The sequence below is a fragment of the Callithrix jacchus genome, chromosome 15 (genome assembly GCF_049354715.1).
Source record: "Callithrix jacchus isolate 240 chromosome 15, calJac240_pri, whole genome shotgun sequence".
NCBI classification, from domain to species: Eukaryota; Metazoa; Chordata; class Mammalia; order Primates; family Cebidae; genus Callithrix; species Callithrix jacchus.
Genome location: NC_133516.1, coordinates 42,645,001 through 42,662,352, shown reverse-complemented (window position 1 = coordinate 42,662,352; position 17,352 = coordinate 42,645,001). Strand labels below are relative to the sequence as shown.

At 40.6% G+C, this 17,352-nt stretch overlaps 1 protein-coding gene and 1 non-coding gene across 14 annotated transcripts in view; both read left to right on the top strand.

Annotated features, from left to right (window-relative positions):
• The window catches only part of FHIT (fragile histidine triad diadenosine triphosphatase), a 1,534,178-nt gene that overhangs the window by 349,049 nt on the left and 1,167,777 nt on the right, over window positions 1-17,352 (top strand). The gene's annotated exons all lie outside the window — the stretch shown is intronic.
• Window positions 10,346-10,562, top strand: LOC118148250 (small nucleolar RNA U3). Its single transcript, XR_004735009.1, has one exon. It is a non-coding gene; the product is annotated as a small nucleolar RNA U3 (small nucleolar RNA).

The following is a 17,352-nucleotide window of genomic DNA, read 5'->3' as shown; positions in this document are numbered from 1 at the left end:
ATATTTGATTATGAGTACCTTGAAAACAGACAAGATATATTTTTCGGATTACCCATAGTTCAGTAAGTGTGTTCAGTAAGTGTGTAATAAATGTAGTTTACCAGTAAAGCCTGTGTTCAAAGGGCAGGAAATAGACAATAAGTAAATTTGCTAATTGTATTTAATTTATTTCACAAATGCATAGCAGCTTCCTTATGGGACAGGGTGTTCATAACAAATTGAGAGTCCTCACAACCTTCCTCTGGTCATTAAAGGCTCATGTTGCTGAGGGTCATGCATACTTTGTAATCAAATGCCTTCAATTTCCTGGCTTCTGCTCAGCTAGGAGGAAAAAATAAGGAGGCAAACTGAAGAGAAGGGACCCAACAGTTAAAGGAAACAATTTCAGCAGTCAGTGGGGAAAGAAAAGAGGAAAATCACAGGAACCCAGTTAATCATCAAGCATGGGAAGGGAGATTGCAATAATGTATGACCTGATGCTTGTGTGTAAGGATCTCACAGCCTGGATGCTAAGATAAGCTGTAATTATCTCCTGATAAAGCAGTATGTGAGATGTCTCATCTGTAGAATTGCCCATAGGCAAAGCTGGAAGAACCCTTTGGGTTAGTTACCTATTGCGGCATAACAGATTATGCAAAACTCAACTGCTTAAAACTGCAGTAAACACCTACTATCAGCCGGGCGCGGTGGCTCAAGCCTGTAATCCCAGCACTTTGGGAGGCCGAGGCGAGTGGATCATGAGGTCAAGAGATCGAGACCATCCTGGTCAACATGGTGAAACCCTGTCTCTACTAAAAATACAAAAAATTAGCTGGGCATGGTGGCGCGTGCCTGTAATCCCAGCTACGCAGGAGGCTGAGGCGGGAGAATTGCCTGAACCCAGGAGGCGGAGGTTGCGGTGAGCCGAGATTGCGCCATTGCACTCCAGCCTGGGTAAGAAGAGCGAAACTCCATCTCAAAAAAAAAAAAAACAGAAACACTTACTATCTTATGTCATTTTGGTGAGTTAGGAATTTGGGACAGGCTTAGTGTGGTGGTTCTGGCTCTACAGTCATCTGAAGTCTTCACTGGGGCTGTAAGAGTCACTTCTAAGGTGCCACATGCCTGACAGCTTGATGGAGATTATTGGAGGGAGGTCTCAGTTCCTCCCCATGTGGGCCTCTCCACTGGCTGCTTGAGTGACTTCATGGTGTGGTGACTGGCTTCCTCCAGAGACAGCCATTCTCTAGACAGAGAACATGGGGAAAGCTTTAAGGACTCACGGCTCTTATGACCTAGCCACAGCAGTCACACATTTCTGCAACAACTTATTTCTTATACAGGTCACCTCTCTTCCACATGGAATATGACTTCACAAGTATGAATAATAGGAGGCAAAACTTTAGGGGCTGGATACCACATCCTCCACACTTTTGTGGAAGGAGGCTCCTAATAAAAATAAATATCAAGTACATTCCTTCCAGAGAGTGAAGAGAAGAAGTTATAGAAAGAGGAATGATCAGTGTATTTGTGGCAGGAGTTTGGAGCCTTTGGGGACGGATGACACACATCTCTGATTCAGGGCCTCCATCTGAGCAGACTTCTTCTTTCCTTCTTTCTGAATGCTTCCCCCAGTCACTTTGTAGCTACTTCTAGAACAGGACAATTTTTACAATTTTTAAAAAATCTACAATTGTGTGCAAAAGAACTCTGATCTCCCTCTAAGTAAACCCCATCTATGGAAAATTTAACTGTTCAGTCTGCATACTCTACTTCTCTGAATAGCAGTAGAACTACTTAAGAAGAAGTAAATGTTTCTCAGGTGTTACCCCCAAAAAGATGTTGTGCCCTGTCTTTGTTCTGGCCTTGTCACAGCCCTCCCTTTAGGGAAAAATGAGAATAAGCATGCCTGTCTCACAGAGAGTCATGAGCCTTCAGTAGCGTAACAGTATGAAATGCCTAGCACAGAGCCCAAGACAGAGCTAATACATACTGGGGCCTGTCTCCATAGAGAGTCTCTTGATGTAGAATCTCTTCAAACTCAGAGGAATGAAATACATACAAACGATTAAAATAAAAATTCAGGGCTGGGCGCGGTGGCTCACGCCTGTAGTCCCAGCACTTTGTAAGGCCGAGGTGGGTGGATCACGAGGTCAAGAGATCGAGACCATCCTGGTCAACATGGTAAAACCACGTCTCTACTAAAAATACAAAAAATTAGCTGGGCATGGTGGCGCATGTCTGTAATCCCAGCTACTCGGGAGGCTGAGGCAGGAGAATTGCCTGAACCCAGGAGGCGGAGGTTGTGGTGAGCCAAGATCGCGCCATTGCACTCCAGCCTGGGTAACAAGAGTGAAACTCCGTCTCAAAAAAAAAAAATAAAATAAATAAAATAAAAATTCAGACTCTTCTAAGTATGAACTTAATTACATAAGTTTAAAATAAACTGAATTTTATTAGGCATGTCTAACAAATCACTACTTTTATCTAAATAAGTAGTTCATTTTTTTCCCAACAGATATTCCTGCAGTGATGGATATGTCTGATACATGTGCTGACCAGTACAGTGGCCACTGGCCTTATATGGCTGTTGAACACTTGAAATGGGGCTAATGGGACTGAGAAAATACATTTTATTTAATTTTACCTTATTTAAATTTAAGCAGCCACGTATAATTAGTGGCTACCACATTCAACAGCATAGGCTAAAGTGCCAAATACCTATGATTTTTTCAACATCAGACAGAAATGGGGAATTTTTGAGTTTTTTGGTCAGTACATACTTTCCCGTTTATGTAGCTTATTTATTTATTTTGGAGGGTACTGATTTGAGCTGTTGGTTTGTTGCTATTGAGAAATTTTCTCAAAGCCAACATACAGATTTATTTCTATTTCACTGTGAACTAAGTGAGCTGAGCAGTGTCTCTGAGGATATAGATCTGAAGAACTTTGTAGATAGAAGACAGCTGGATTCATACATGCATCTGCCCTTTATCCTTGTTTCCTTGGAGTTAATCAAATCTTTTAGGGTATTGATGTGTTTTCAAAGGGTGGTCTCTAAGTTGTATTAATAAGTGTCATTACACTTGAGGGCTATACATTGGGTGCCTAAGGGCATCCACTAATATACCCTAAAACAATGTTAAAAATTATATGTGAGTTGCTGAAGATGATTTACTTTATCATGCTCTTGAATAGGTTCTTTTGATCACTTTAGAATGAAATTCAAACTACTGAGAGGTTCAAGTTCAAGTCCTTCAATTCAGGACAACTTGGGCTCCAACCTCATCTGCCACCCCTCCTTCTTGCCAATACAGTGCCCTGTTCCAGAATATACCACAGCATCTCCCTTCTTCCTGAATCTCTGGCTTTACCAATGTGGTTTCCTCTACCGGCTTCTTCTCTTCTTGATGAAGGTATTCGTCCCAAATCTCAGCCTTTCTGTGAGGCCTTCTCACCCTTCTGCAATGACAGGCAGCACAGTGAAGTGTTTAAAACCACGGGCTCTAAAGTTGGACCTCCTGTGTTAAAATTTCAGCTCTGTTACTACTTTAGGCTGGTTTCTTCACCTGCTTATACCTCAGCTTCTTCATCTGCAAGGTGGTATGGATCATGGTTCTGTCTCAGATATAGTTTGGCTGTGTCCCCACCCAAATCTCATCTTGCATTGTAGCTACCATAATCCCCACATGTCATAGGAGGGACCCAGTGGGTGGGAGGTAATTGAATCATGGGGGCAGGTTTTTCCCATGCTGTTCTTGTGATGAAGTCTCAGGAGATCTTATGGTTTTATAAAGGGCTGTTCTCCTGCACATGCCCTCTTGCCTGCCACCATGTGAGATGTACCTTTGCTCCTTTGCTTTCCACTGTGATTGTGTGAAGCCTCCTCAGCCATGCGGAACTGTGAGTCCATTAAACCTCTTTTTCTTTATAAATTTTCTTTATAAATACTTTATAAATTTGGAGTATTTCTTCATAGCAGTATGAAAATGGACTAATACAGTTTCACAGGCTTGTTGTGAAGGGAAGTGAGACAAGTACTCAGTAGATATCAGCTATAATTATTATTCTGTATTCTCTGTAAACTTATTTGTACTTTTACTCATACTTTTATAATGGTGACGTTAATACCTTTATTATGTTCTTTGCATTATTGTTCAATGTACATGTTTCTGTCTTCTACTTCCATTATGAGCTGTTAGAAACAGAGGATAGATAGATAGATAGATAGATAGATAGATAGATAGATAGATAAATTGTTCTACTATAAGGACACATGCACACGAATGTTCATTGCAGCACTGTTTACAATAACAAAGACCTGGAATCAACCCAAATGCCCATCCATGATAGACTGGACAGGGAAAATGTGGCACATATACACCATGGAATATTATACAGCCATCAAAAATGATGACTTTGTGTCCTTTGTAGGGACACGGATGAACCTGGAGAACATCATTCTCAGCAAACTGACACAAGAACAGAAAATGAAATACCACATGTTCTCACTCATAGGCTGGTGTTGAACAATGAGAACACATGGACACAGGGAGGGGAGCACTACATGCTGGGGTCTGTGGGGGGGAATAGGAGAGGGACAGCGGGGGGTGAGGAGTTGGGGAGAGAGAGCATGGGGAGAAATGCCAGATATAGGTGAAGGGGAGGAAGGCAGCAAATCACACTGCCACATGTGTACCTATGCAACTATCTTGCATGTTCTTCACATGTACCCCAAAATGTAAAATGCAATTAAAAAAAAAAGAAACAGAGGATAATATCTATTTCACTATTGTATCCTCAATACCTCCCCCAGGGACTATCAAACAGGATGCATTCTATACATATTTTTAAACAAATTAATAAAAATATGAGTGCATCAATTTATTCCACTTATGAGCACCTATCAAGTGTTTAGTAAACCTGAGATTGATGAACAGTAAGGCATACTTTAACATCGATTTTCTTAAGCCCTTTCTCTTCTATGACATTTAATGCATAATGGTTTATTAGCCTTCTATTGCCGCCATAACAAATTATCATGAATTTAGTGATTTAAAACAATACACATTTATTTTCTGGAGGTCAGAAGCCCAATACAAGTCTCACTGGGCTAAAATCAAGGTTTCAGCAGGGCTGTGTTTTTTACTGGAGACTCTGGGGAAAAACCTACTTCCAAACTCTTTCAGGTTATTGGCAGAATTCAGTGCTTTGTGGTTGTAGGACTGAAGTCCTTACTTTCTTTCTTGCTGTTAGTCAGGGATCCACCCTTAGCTCCCTCAGGCCTCTTTTTGGTCCTTACACAGATCCTCCTACATTTCAGAACCATCAATGGTGCATCTTATCTTTTTCTTTCTTGTTCTTGGAATCTGACTTTCCCTCTGCAGCTTGGTCCTGCATCTTCTTTTGCTTCCTCAGTCTCACTGATTCTTCCACTTTCCACTTATGCTTTTACGACCTCATGTGACTAGGATAGACATACCCAAATAATCCAATATAACCTTCCTATATTAAAGTCATTTGACTAGTAACCTTAATACATCTGCTAAGTCTCTTGATACATCTGCCACGTGATCAAGGTTGCAGTGAGCTGTGATCTCACTGCTGCATTCAGTTGATTAGTAACCTTGATACATATGCTAAGTCTCTTCACAGAGTGCAACGGCGTGGTCTTGGCTCATTGCAACCTCCACCTCCTGGGTTCAAGCAATTCTCCTTCTTCAGCCTCCTCAGTACCTGGGATTACAGGCACTTGCCACCATGCCTGGCTAATTTTTGTATTTTTAGTAGAGATGGGGTTTCACCATGTTGACCAGGTTGGTCCTGAACTGCTGATCTCAAGTGATCCACTTGCCTCGGCCTCCCAAAGTGTTGGGATTACAGGCATGAACCACCGCAACCTGGCCCAGGGATGGCAATCTTACCGGGACATCTTTAATAGTATGCCTATCACAATGGTCAATGAATGACTGTGTTTAAGCTGCTAAAAAGGTCCATCATATTTCAGCTGGGTGCAATGGCCCGTGCCTGTGATCCCAGCACTTTGGGACGCCTGGGCAAGAGAATTCATTGAGGCTAGCAGTTTGAAACAAGCCTGGGCAATAAAGTGAGACCCCATGTCTATAAAAAATTATAAAACTTAGCTGGGTGTGATGGTACAAACCTCTAGTCCTAGCTGTACATTCCAGCCTGGGCAATAGAATAAGACCCTGTCTGAAAACAAAACAAAACAAAAAACCTCCACGTTTTTATTTACCTTTCATCTCTATGAGCCTGGGGATTATATCTGTTTTATTTACCAAGTTATGTGGAACCCAATGTTTATCTCTACAAGCATTTGTTAGACACATTGAAATTCCTAGACCAAGATATTTAGGTTTGTTTTGTTTTAATCATTTTATTCTAGGTTACCAAAGTGATCAAATCAGCTTTTTAAAAAACAATTTTATTTATTTTAGTTCTTAGTTTGTTTTTTGGGTTTATTGCTTGAACCCTTACCTTTGCTTAAATTTTACTGTCATTTGATTTTTTTCTCCTAAAAATACTGGGCTAAACCTCTTATAGAACTTTGGGTTCTTTTGTAGTGATTTTAAGGAAAACATGAGAGACTAGACTGTCGGTACTGATGATGGTGATGAGAGCAATGACGGTGACGCTTTGGTCAATGTAGGCTGGTGGTTCTCAATCGGAGGCAGTTTGGCAGGTGACATTTGGCAATGTCTGGAGACATTTTTGGTTGTCATGCCTACTGGAGAGGTTACTACTGGTATCTAGTGGATAGATGACAGGGAGGCTGCTCAATACCCTGCAATGCATAGGACAGCTCTCCATGACAAAGAATTCTGTAGTCCGAAATGTCAGTAGTGACCAGGCTGAGAAACCCTGAAGCAGGCTAACTGCTGTAATGAGCTTCATCAAATCTCAGTAGCTTCACTGAAAAAAAAAAACAAAAAACTCTTTTTTTTTTTTATATGGAGTCTCACTTTTTCGCTAAAGCTGGAGTAAAATGGTGCTATCTCAGCTCACTGCAACCTCTGCCTCCCGGGTTCAAGCAATTTTCCTACCTCAGCCTCCCCAGTAGCTGGGATTACAGACATGTGCCACCACGCCCGGCTAATTTTTGTATTTTTAGTAGAGACAGGGTTTCACCATGTTGACCAGGCTGTCGCGAACTCCTGACCTCAAGTGATCCACCCACCTCAGCCTCCCAAAGTGCTGGGATTACAGGCATGAGCCACCACACCCAGCCAAAAAAAAAAAAAAAAAAAAAATCAAGCTTATTCAGAATCCACTGCAAATGTTTCTAAAGGGTGGCTCTCCTAGGAGGTTCTTAGGTAGGATCTCGGTTCTTTCCATCTTGTAGCTCTAAATTCTTTAATAAGTAGCCTTCAGGATGGCTGAGAAGGGAAAAGTTAAGAGTGAGGGGTAGAGTCTGGAATATTTCTGTAGGCCCATCCAGGAAAGGGTGTGGATCACTTCTGCCACATTCCGTTGGTTGAAACTCAGTCATTTGACCCATCTCACTCCGTTGCAACTTGGAAATGAGGTCTACCTGTGTACATGGGTGAACACTAATCATCTCTGCTAGAAAAAAATAACAACCACAGCAGCAAAACAACATTAATACTAGTAACATCTAACATTTGTTAAGCTCTTCTGTGCATGCATAGTAATTTACCTGATATCGCTGTGACTCAAAAAGGTTGAATACCTTGTCTAAGTTTGTGACGAGGTCTATGGGGAGCCCAGAGATGAACACAGGTCTGGTTCATTCCAAAGAACATGTGCTTAACTACTACTCTATACTCTCATTGGGACAGGAATTGAATACTGCTCTTAGTGTGGCTTTATTTTTATGAAATAGAAACCAAACCCATAAATACCACAAATGCTGAATGTTCTAGACTTCCAAAACTGCTAAAACAATTCTTCCTAAAGAACTTCTGAAATCCTTTTTAGGGAATATCAATATACGGACTGCATTCCAAGTTTTTGTCTGAATCACAGATGTATAGACAGGGAGAGATGAATGTCCTGGGGGAAGGCTATCATGGTGCTTGTAAATCATCCTGTTGCACTTAGGCATTGCAGCCTGTGATTATATATATTTCAAATAAGCTTTCTGTATTCCAGAGGGATTGCTAGCCAAGGTAATGAACACTGCAAGGAATCTTGACAGCAAACTCTGAATGGTCTCAATGCCACAGAGTTTCAAGAAACTGGGACCTCCTCAAAGTGAATGGCGATTTCTTTCCTATTTAGGAAATTCATCTCATCTGTCTTAGATTAGTGGTGAGCCTTGTGTCATATGTGACAGTTATAATAAGACATTTACCAAAACGTCCTTTTAAGGGTGGAAGGCATTTTGGGTTTGATTGTCATGGAGCAAGGTAGAAGAAAGAAGCTCTCACTTTATAAAAGGCCACACTGATAGACAAAGCAATATGAATGGGTGAAATATGTGAACAGAGTTCAGAATCTTCCTTTAGAATGAAAGTGCTGCAGTTTCCTGGAATGTCGTAATTGACTTTTCAGGGTCTGAAAGCTGACCATGTATGTGATGGTTCTGAATGCTGCTGCCTCATTATCGGCCTCTGCTTTGACCATATTATAGCACACAGTTCTCTATGAGTTCTCTATTTTGTGCCATGGAAATGGGAACTTCTAATTTCACTGCCTAAAGTGCATTTTCCTCTTAAGTAAAATCAAGGCTGTTCATTTTTTTCTGTCTCCTTCTCTGTGGAATACTGCTTTTCTCTATTCATTTGCTTTCAAGAGAATCTGCATTATCACACTGGCTAGATCTTGAAGTACTCATTAAGTGTTCACTGCATACACACCATGCGTCAAGCACTGTGCTAGGCACTGGGCTGGAGTAGTGACCAAGCAAATATGGACCTACCTGATCGTAAGGAAGTTGTGTGCTCAGGTGAGCACTAGCACTTTTTTGTCACAAATAACAAAAACAGTGACACCCATAGTAATACTACCTAACAATTGTTAAGTTCTTATAGGCCAGTGATCCAGTTGATTTATTTTTGGTTTTTAAGAGGTGGAATCTTGCTCTTTTCCCCAGGCTGTGGTATAGAGGCATGATAATGGCTCACTGCAGCCTGGAACTCCTGGGTTCAGTTGATGCCTTCTGCCTCAGCCTTCTGAGTAACTAGGACCACAGGCACACATCACCATACCCACCTAATTTTTTCATTATTTTGTAGAGATGGAGTCTCGCTTTGTTGCCCAGACTGGTCTTGAACTCCTGGCCTGAAGTGATCCTCCCACTTTGTACTCCCAAATTTGGAATTACAGGCATAAGCCACCAGGCCCAGCACCAGTTGTATTTATATTCTGTCTCAGATGTTGATGGGCAGAACAATAAAGACCTCTTGATAACACTTACAGCCTGCTAACTCTGTGGCAAGCACAGGGATGAAAGCTTTCCATGTATTAGCTCATTTAATCCTCACAAGCCCTTATTGAAAAGCTTTTATCATTATCTCCATTTTAAAGATGAGGAAACTGAGGCTTATAGGGATTAGTGGGATTACATCACCTCACACAGCTGATAAGTAGTGAAGCTGGGCTCTCAAAGGCTGTCTGACACTTTAGCTTGTGCTCCAAACTCAGTTGTACAAAATCGTGGCACATGCTAGGCGGAACACTGACTTTTCTTTGATATCTAAATAAAATAGTAAAAGGTATATCCCAGCCACTAAACAATTCTGAGTAAATTTTTTTTATTCTTATTATTTTACCATGAGTCTGTTTTTCATACATGCCCTTTACTATTAGAAGACCCCCGCCAAGACGGCTTCCACACAATGGTAAGTTACACCTGGCCATTTATTATATGTATATTGAGGCTTATACATCAGAAAGAGACAGACATGGTCCTTGCCTTTTTGGATCTTACAATGTAGAGGAGAAAAGAGTCAATCAATCACGAGTGTGATGAGTATTATAAAAAAGGGAGAAGAGTGCTATGGGAAGTGTATCACAGTAGGAAGGTAACCTGGTTTTGGAGTGGAGCATGGTTGAGGATAATCTCCATGTGGAGTGAAGTATAGTCTCAGAAGCCAAGTACGAGTAAGCATTAGACCAGCGAAGAGGAGGTTCAGGATGTTACAAGGTTTTGAGGCCTGAGAGAGTGCAATAGGGTCCACACACTGAAAGAAGATGGCAGGTGGGTGCATAGAGAAGGCAGAGTGTGATGGGAGATATGGACAGGCAGGCAGAGGCAGACTATGAAGGACTTTTTGATTGTGACAAGGTTTTAGGATTTTATCGTGGAAGCAGTAATGAGCCATTGAAGATCTCTGGGCAGAGGGGAAACAGGAAATATTTGGACCTTTAAAAGATCACTTTGAAGACTACACTTCTCGGTGTTATTTCCGTAGTTCATTACTTAGAGGAGTTTCCCCAAGTGTGTAGAGCACTGGAAACCACAGGTAGAGACACAATGTTCTCTCCTAATCTCGAAGCTGGTTCCTGCTGTTGTTTCGCTACAACAGCCATTTGCGATTGATGATTGTTTTTTAATTCCTTTGGTGAGAGGAAGAGGAAGAGGACACAGTCTGAATGATTTTCATTTTTTAAAAAATCTCTTTGGCTGCAGTATGGAAAAGGAGTTAAACTGAGGAAAACTGGAAGCCTTGCATTAGGGTTATTGCCATTCTGCTATTCTGGGATTTGGTGAATCAACCCCCTTTCTGTGCCTTTAACAATTTTGAAGACATATGTCAGTGGTCACCCCACCTCTGTCTACCAAGAAGCAAATTTATCTGCCTGGAATGCATCACCATTTTGGTTGATGGCCTCTGAATGTTTTCCATCGCAGCCTTCTGTCTCTCCTCCATATTCTTTGCTAAATAACGTGTTGGGAATGGTCTCCTTGTCCTCCATATCAAATATACATCATAATTACATTTGATGATTGATTTGTGAAAAGCCATCATAATTACAATTTAATTTCTCTCATTCAAACAGAGGTGATGCATATTCTCTCCCAAATAAAAGCCTCCTTAAGCTTACACTCTCACACTCTGTAACTTGGATGTTTACAAGATTCTTTGCTTTTCTTGCTTCTTGTTATTTCTTTTGGATTGGATTCACCCTCATTCTAACTCATTCATCTTGTCAGTCTTAAATTAAGAGTTCCTTAGGGCTGGAGAGAGGGAATCATATATCCTTCTAGGCTGTGGAAAGTACACTACAGAACACTAGAACTCTAAGGGAGTGCCACAGTTCATACTACAATGTAGCCATGTAGTTCATACTACAATGACTGTAGTTTTGTAGTTACTCTCGAATATACACATGGAGGATGATGTTAACATAGTATGTGAGCTCTGAATGCTTTCAGCTCCTGTACAGAAAATTAAAGTGATAGTGTTGAAATTATAGGGATATTTATTGCTATGAGAAAACAGGAGGTAGAGGATCTCAGGGTTAGTTTGGCAACTCAGTTATTTCATAAAGGACCCGGTGTCTTTTATACTCAGTCTCTTTCCTCTTTTGGCTATTGCCCCATGGTCATAACACAGCTTCTACAGCTCTAAGCACAAAGCTTTAGCATGATGTTATCTCAAACAGGAAAGAAGAGGTATGTGAAGAAAAGGCTTTCTCCTCTTGCAACTGTGACTTTTTACCAAAGGTGTAAATCTTTCATGAGCCGCAGCCTCCGCACCCCCCGCCCCTGCCCCCGCTCGGCCCCAGCCCAGTGTATTTCCACTCATTGGTTAGATCTAGGTCACATGCCTACTACTGAATGCTAGTCAATGGCAAAAGAAAATAGCATTGCCTCGATTGGCTTAGACCAATCATTATTCATTACCTAAGCACACTGCTGCCCATCAAAATTTGGGTTTTGTTATCAAAGAAGAAGAATGCGTTTTGTCACATTTGGATTAAGAATAGAAAACCGTAACACTTCTAAGTGGTGGTCAAGAGGAATACTGTACTTGGAAATTGCAGAGATGAGGAAATGCAAGCGAATGAGATGACTGACTCCCTAGTTCCCTGGCACAAAAGCGATTTGAGTAATTCTGCGAACCTTCCTAGATAGAAAGAGACACTTAGCCACGTCTGCTCACCACAGATACTTGTGTATGGCAGGCATTGGTTGTTCCCTTTCTAAGATACACTTTCCATCTCTTCTTTCCTAATGGAAATCTGATTTTGTTTGGCGCGGCAACGCTCAGCTTCCCACACTCTCTTATAGTTAGAGAAGACTGTATAACCCATTTCTGGCTGGGCAGATGTATATGGAAGTCACTGGATAGAAGTTTCTGGAAAGCTTTTAGAAAGGGACGGACTTGGTTGGCATCCTCTTTTCCCTTTGCCTTCCCCCGCTTCTTGCCTTGAGAGAATGTGTCAAACTTGGAGATCCAGCAGCCATCTATGACAATGAAAGTGAGAGCCTCATGGAAGGACAGCAAAGCAAAACAATAGAAGGAGCCTGGGGCATTTATGACACCATGGGATACCAGCTCAGTGTCACATTATACCTTCAGATATCTTGTTGCATGAAAAACAAAACACGCACACATGGCAGACGGGGAAAAGAAGGCTTTCTGTGTTTAAATCACTGTTGGGCTGTTGGTTAGCTAGATTGCGATTAATGCAGCTGAAAGCAATCCCAAGTGATACACCTACCAAACCTAGAAGCACTGAATGAAACAGTGAAGATGCATGTAAGCATTACTAACTGCCAAAGAAAATATAAGATGCTTTGTATGAGAAATTTAGGGAAAGAGAGGAAGTGGAAAATATAATTGCTCTGATGTGGCCATAAAATATCCTGGTATTGGAACACTTTGAGCTTACTCTATACGTGTTACATATGCTTGTGAGATATGATAACCCCGGTGGCCAGATGATTTGGAGGAATCACAACACAAGAAGTTTATATTCTAGTTTCCCTGGTGAATCTGAGCATTTACACTTCCTTCAACCTGGGTATTATTTTTTAGATATTTGGATATTATGCTCAGTTTTGTTTGGTGTTTATGTTGTTTCACAGGAAGGTAATCAGGACCCAAATTAAGTTTTGCATAAAGTTATCTTTGCAGTGTTACTAAGGACACCAAAGGGGCTATGTTTAACAAATCTTGGGAAAAACCAGGTGTTTTTCTGTATGTGGAACATTTAAATACATTGCAGTTGAATGTTAATGCAAAAAATAAGTCTTTATTGTTGGTGATTATGCTACAAAGAAAAGAAATACTTCTTTTCTTTCAGGAATTTCAGGTTTACTAACTAGTGGATCATTAGATAAAAGATGAAATGAAGCAGAGATCACAGCCTCCATTAAATCAGCTGGCACTTTCTCTTAAAGGCAGAATTCCACTAAAATATACCACGTATCCTCAAATACAAAGGTGAGATTTGCTTTCCCATGAATTTATTATCCCTCAGAAGAGATGACCTTGCTTTATATTTGGGTCCTTTCAAGTGCTGCTTTAGGAAGTTACAATGGGATGAAATGGCTTCACCCAAGGTTTGTTCTGGGTGCTCGTGATGGTCATCTGCTAGGATCCATAAGAGAGGAACTAAGAAATTGAACACAGTAGGCAAGGCCCGGTGGTTCCAGCACTTTGGGAGGTTGAGGCGGGTGGATCACTAGCAGGAGTTCAAGACCAGCCTGGCCAACACAGTGAAACCTCATCTCAACTAAGATGTTTAAAGATTTAAACATTTTAAAAATACAAAAAATTAGCTGGGTGTGGTGGTGGGTGGCTGTGGTCCCAGCTACTCAGGCAGCTGAAGCAGGAGAATCATTTGGACCTGGAAGGCAGAGGTTGCAGTGAGGTGAGACCACACCATTGTACTCCAGCCTGGGTGACAGAGCGAGACTCCTTCTTAAAAAAAAAAAGAAAGAAATGGAACACAGTGATGATTCCAGGGGCTATGACTTCGCAATTCCAAGTATTGGATGTTGTTCCAAACAGCGATTTTGAAAATCTATTTAAAAAGCAATACAAGAGACAGATGCATCATTGTGCACATCAAAATACATGCATGTACAAAGAAATATTTTTATTTAGAAGAGAAAGCTGCTAATATTACATGAATAGGTGCTTGTGCCTTCAGAGACAACTTTAAGAAACACCATCATACATCATATTCAAGGAGTGTCCTGTCTTGAACCAAGGGAAGAAGAAGTGCTCTGGAAAACTCAGATGGAGGGCTAGAAAGGAGGCTCTTAGGTGGTGGAGGTGCTCATTCTAGAATTTGAAGAAAGCATGTGTTGAGATGCTTACATCAGAATTTGAATAAAGTGCATGGTTTTAAATATCCAATTAAATTAATGGAATAAAAAGTATAGGTAGATATTCTACAATCATACAATCTTTGATAAACCTGACAAAAACAAGCAAGGGGGAAAGGATTCCCTGTTTAACAAATGGTGTTGGGAAAACTGGCTAGCCATGTGCAGAAAGCAGAAACTGGACCCCTTCCTGACACCTTACACTAAAATTAACTCCAGATGGATTAAAGACTTAAACATAAGACCTGGCACCATAAAAACCCAAGAAGGAAATCTAGGCAAAACTATCTAGCACATAGGAGTAGGCAAGGACTTTATGAACAAAACACCAAAAGCATTGGCAACAAAAGCCAAAATAGACAAATGGGACCTAATGAAACTCCACAGCTTCCGCACGGCAAAAGAAACAGTCACTAGAGTGGATCAGCAACCAACAGAATGGGAAAAAATTTTTGCAGTTTACCCATCTGACAAAGGGCTGATATCCAGAATTTACAAAGAACTCAAACGGATTTACAGGAAAAAAACAAACAAGCCCATTCAAAAGTGGGCAAAGGATATGAACAGACACTTTACGAAAGAAGACATATATGAGGCCAACAATCATATGAAAAAATGCTCATCGTCACTGGTCATCAGAGAGATGCAAATCAAAACCACATTGAGATACCATCTCACGCCAGTTAGAATGGCGATCATTAAAAAATCTGGAGACAACAGATTCTGGAGAGGATGTGGAGAAAAAGGAACACTTTTACACTGTTGGTGGGAGTGTAAATTAGTTCAACCATTGTGGAAGACAGTGTGGCGATTCCTCAAGGCCTTAGAAATAGAAATTCCATTTGACCCAGCAATCCCATTACTGGGTATATATCCAAAAGACTATAAATCGTTCTACTATAAGGACACATGTACACGAATGTTCATTGCAGCACTGTTAACAATAGAAAAGACCTGGAATCAACCAAAATACCCATTGATAATAGACTGGATTGGAAAAATGTGGCACATATACACCATGGAATATTATGCAGCAATCAGAAATGATGAGTTTGTGTCATTTGTAGGGACATGGATGAATCTGGAGAACGTCATCCTCAGCAAACTGACACAAGAACAGAAAATGAAACAACCACATATTCTCACTCATAGGTGGGTGATGAAAAATGAGAACACATGGACACAGAAAGGGGAGTACTAAACACTGGGGTCTATTGGGGGGAAAAGGGGAGGGCCAGTGGGAGGGGGAGATGGGGAGGGATAGCCTGGGGAGAAATGCCAAATGTGGGTGAAGGGGAGAAGGAAAGAAAAGCACACTGCCATGTGTGTTCCTACATAACTGTCTTACATGCTCTGCTCATGTACCCCAAAACCTAAAATCCAATAAAGAAAATTAAAAAAAAAAAAGTACAGGTAGATATTTAACTACAGTTTTCATATCCTTACATGTTTATATGTATAAGTGGGCCATTCTGCTTTTTGGAAATTTGTTTAATATTTTTATTGAAAAAACTGAATATTTCTTTTTAATTTTTTTTAATTTTTAGGAAATAGGGTCTCACTATGCTGCCCAGGCTTTTCTCAAAGTCCTGGCCTCACACAGCCTTCTCACTTTGGTTTCCCAAAGTACTGAGATTACAGTGGAATATTTCTTTATTCCAAGACTGCCTTATATGTGGCATTACTAGCTAACTTCTCAGTGTAGTCTCACTATATTCTTTCTTAATGCGTTAAATTTTAATATACAAAGTTTTAAGTGCCTAAAATAGTTCTAGAGTGAGTGATGGAGTGACATATGATAGCTTGTGAAAAAAAATTACATACTTCATAAATAGACATGCAGTTAGGTGCCAGACTGATGAAGAAAGTTGTTAGTCTCTGGATTTGGGTTTAATAGTTGCATTAGTCAGGGTTCTCCAGAGAAACAGAACCAGTAGGATGTGTGTTTCTATATGTATAGAAAGAGATTTATTATAAGAAACTGGCTCTTGAGACTATGGAGACTGACAAGTCCCCAGATCTGGCATTGGCAAGCTAGGGACCCAGGAGACCCAGTGATGTAGTTTCTGTTCAATGGTTAATAGGCTTGAGACACAGGAAGAACCAGTATTTCAGTTAGAGTCCAAAGGCAGGACACAACCAGTGTTCCAGCTGAAGACTATCAGGTGAGAGGAGTTTCTTCTTTCTTGCATGAGGCTCGACTTTTCTTTGTTCTAAGCAGACCTTCAACTAATTGGATGAAGTCCACCCACATTAGGAAGGGCAATCTGCTTTACTACATCTGTTGATCTAAATAGTAAAAATGTGTCCAAAGCACCCTCACAGCCATATTCAGAATAAAGTTTGACCAAATATCTGGGCACCACATGGCCCAGTCAAGTTGAGATATAAAATTAATCATCACACATATTGAAATGTGGACTTTGAGTCTGGACGCAGTGGCTCATGTCTGTAATCCTAGCACTTTGGAAGGCTGAGGCGGGTGGATTGCCTAACCTCAGGAGTTCGAGACCAGCCTGTGGAACACAGTGAAACCCCATCTCTACTAAAAATACAAAAAATTAGCCAGGCATGCCAGTGTGTACCTGTAATCCCAGCTACTCGGGAGGCTGAGAAAGGAGAATCTCTTGAACCCGGGAGGTGGAGGTTGCAGTGAGCTGAGATTGTGCCATTGCACTCCAGCCTTGGTGACAGGTTGGGACTGTCTCAAAAAAAAAAAATGTGGACTTTTATTTTTTTTCTTTTTTCAGGATTTATATCAAGGCCATTTCCAAAAAATGTATAAAATATTGTAAGTTTAACTATACCACAGCAAGACTCAGTACTGGCTTATTTGTTTGTTTTCTTTTGTTTATTACATGTGTAAGGCAATTTCTTGAGGGAACTTCCCTGAATATAATAATCTGTCTATATTGTTGATGGAATGTATTAATTGGGTCTATGTGACATGATACAGTTCTGTAGGGCTGGCATCTTTTGTTTTTTTGAGAAAGACTTTATGGCATAAATGAGTGATTTTAAATAGAATTGAGTTGCATCTTGTGTGTATTGAACTTTTGCCAATTTAAAAAGTGAGAGTAAGAAGTACTGATTTAAATAATATA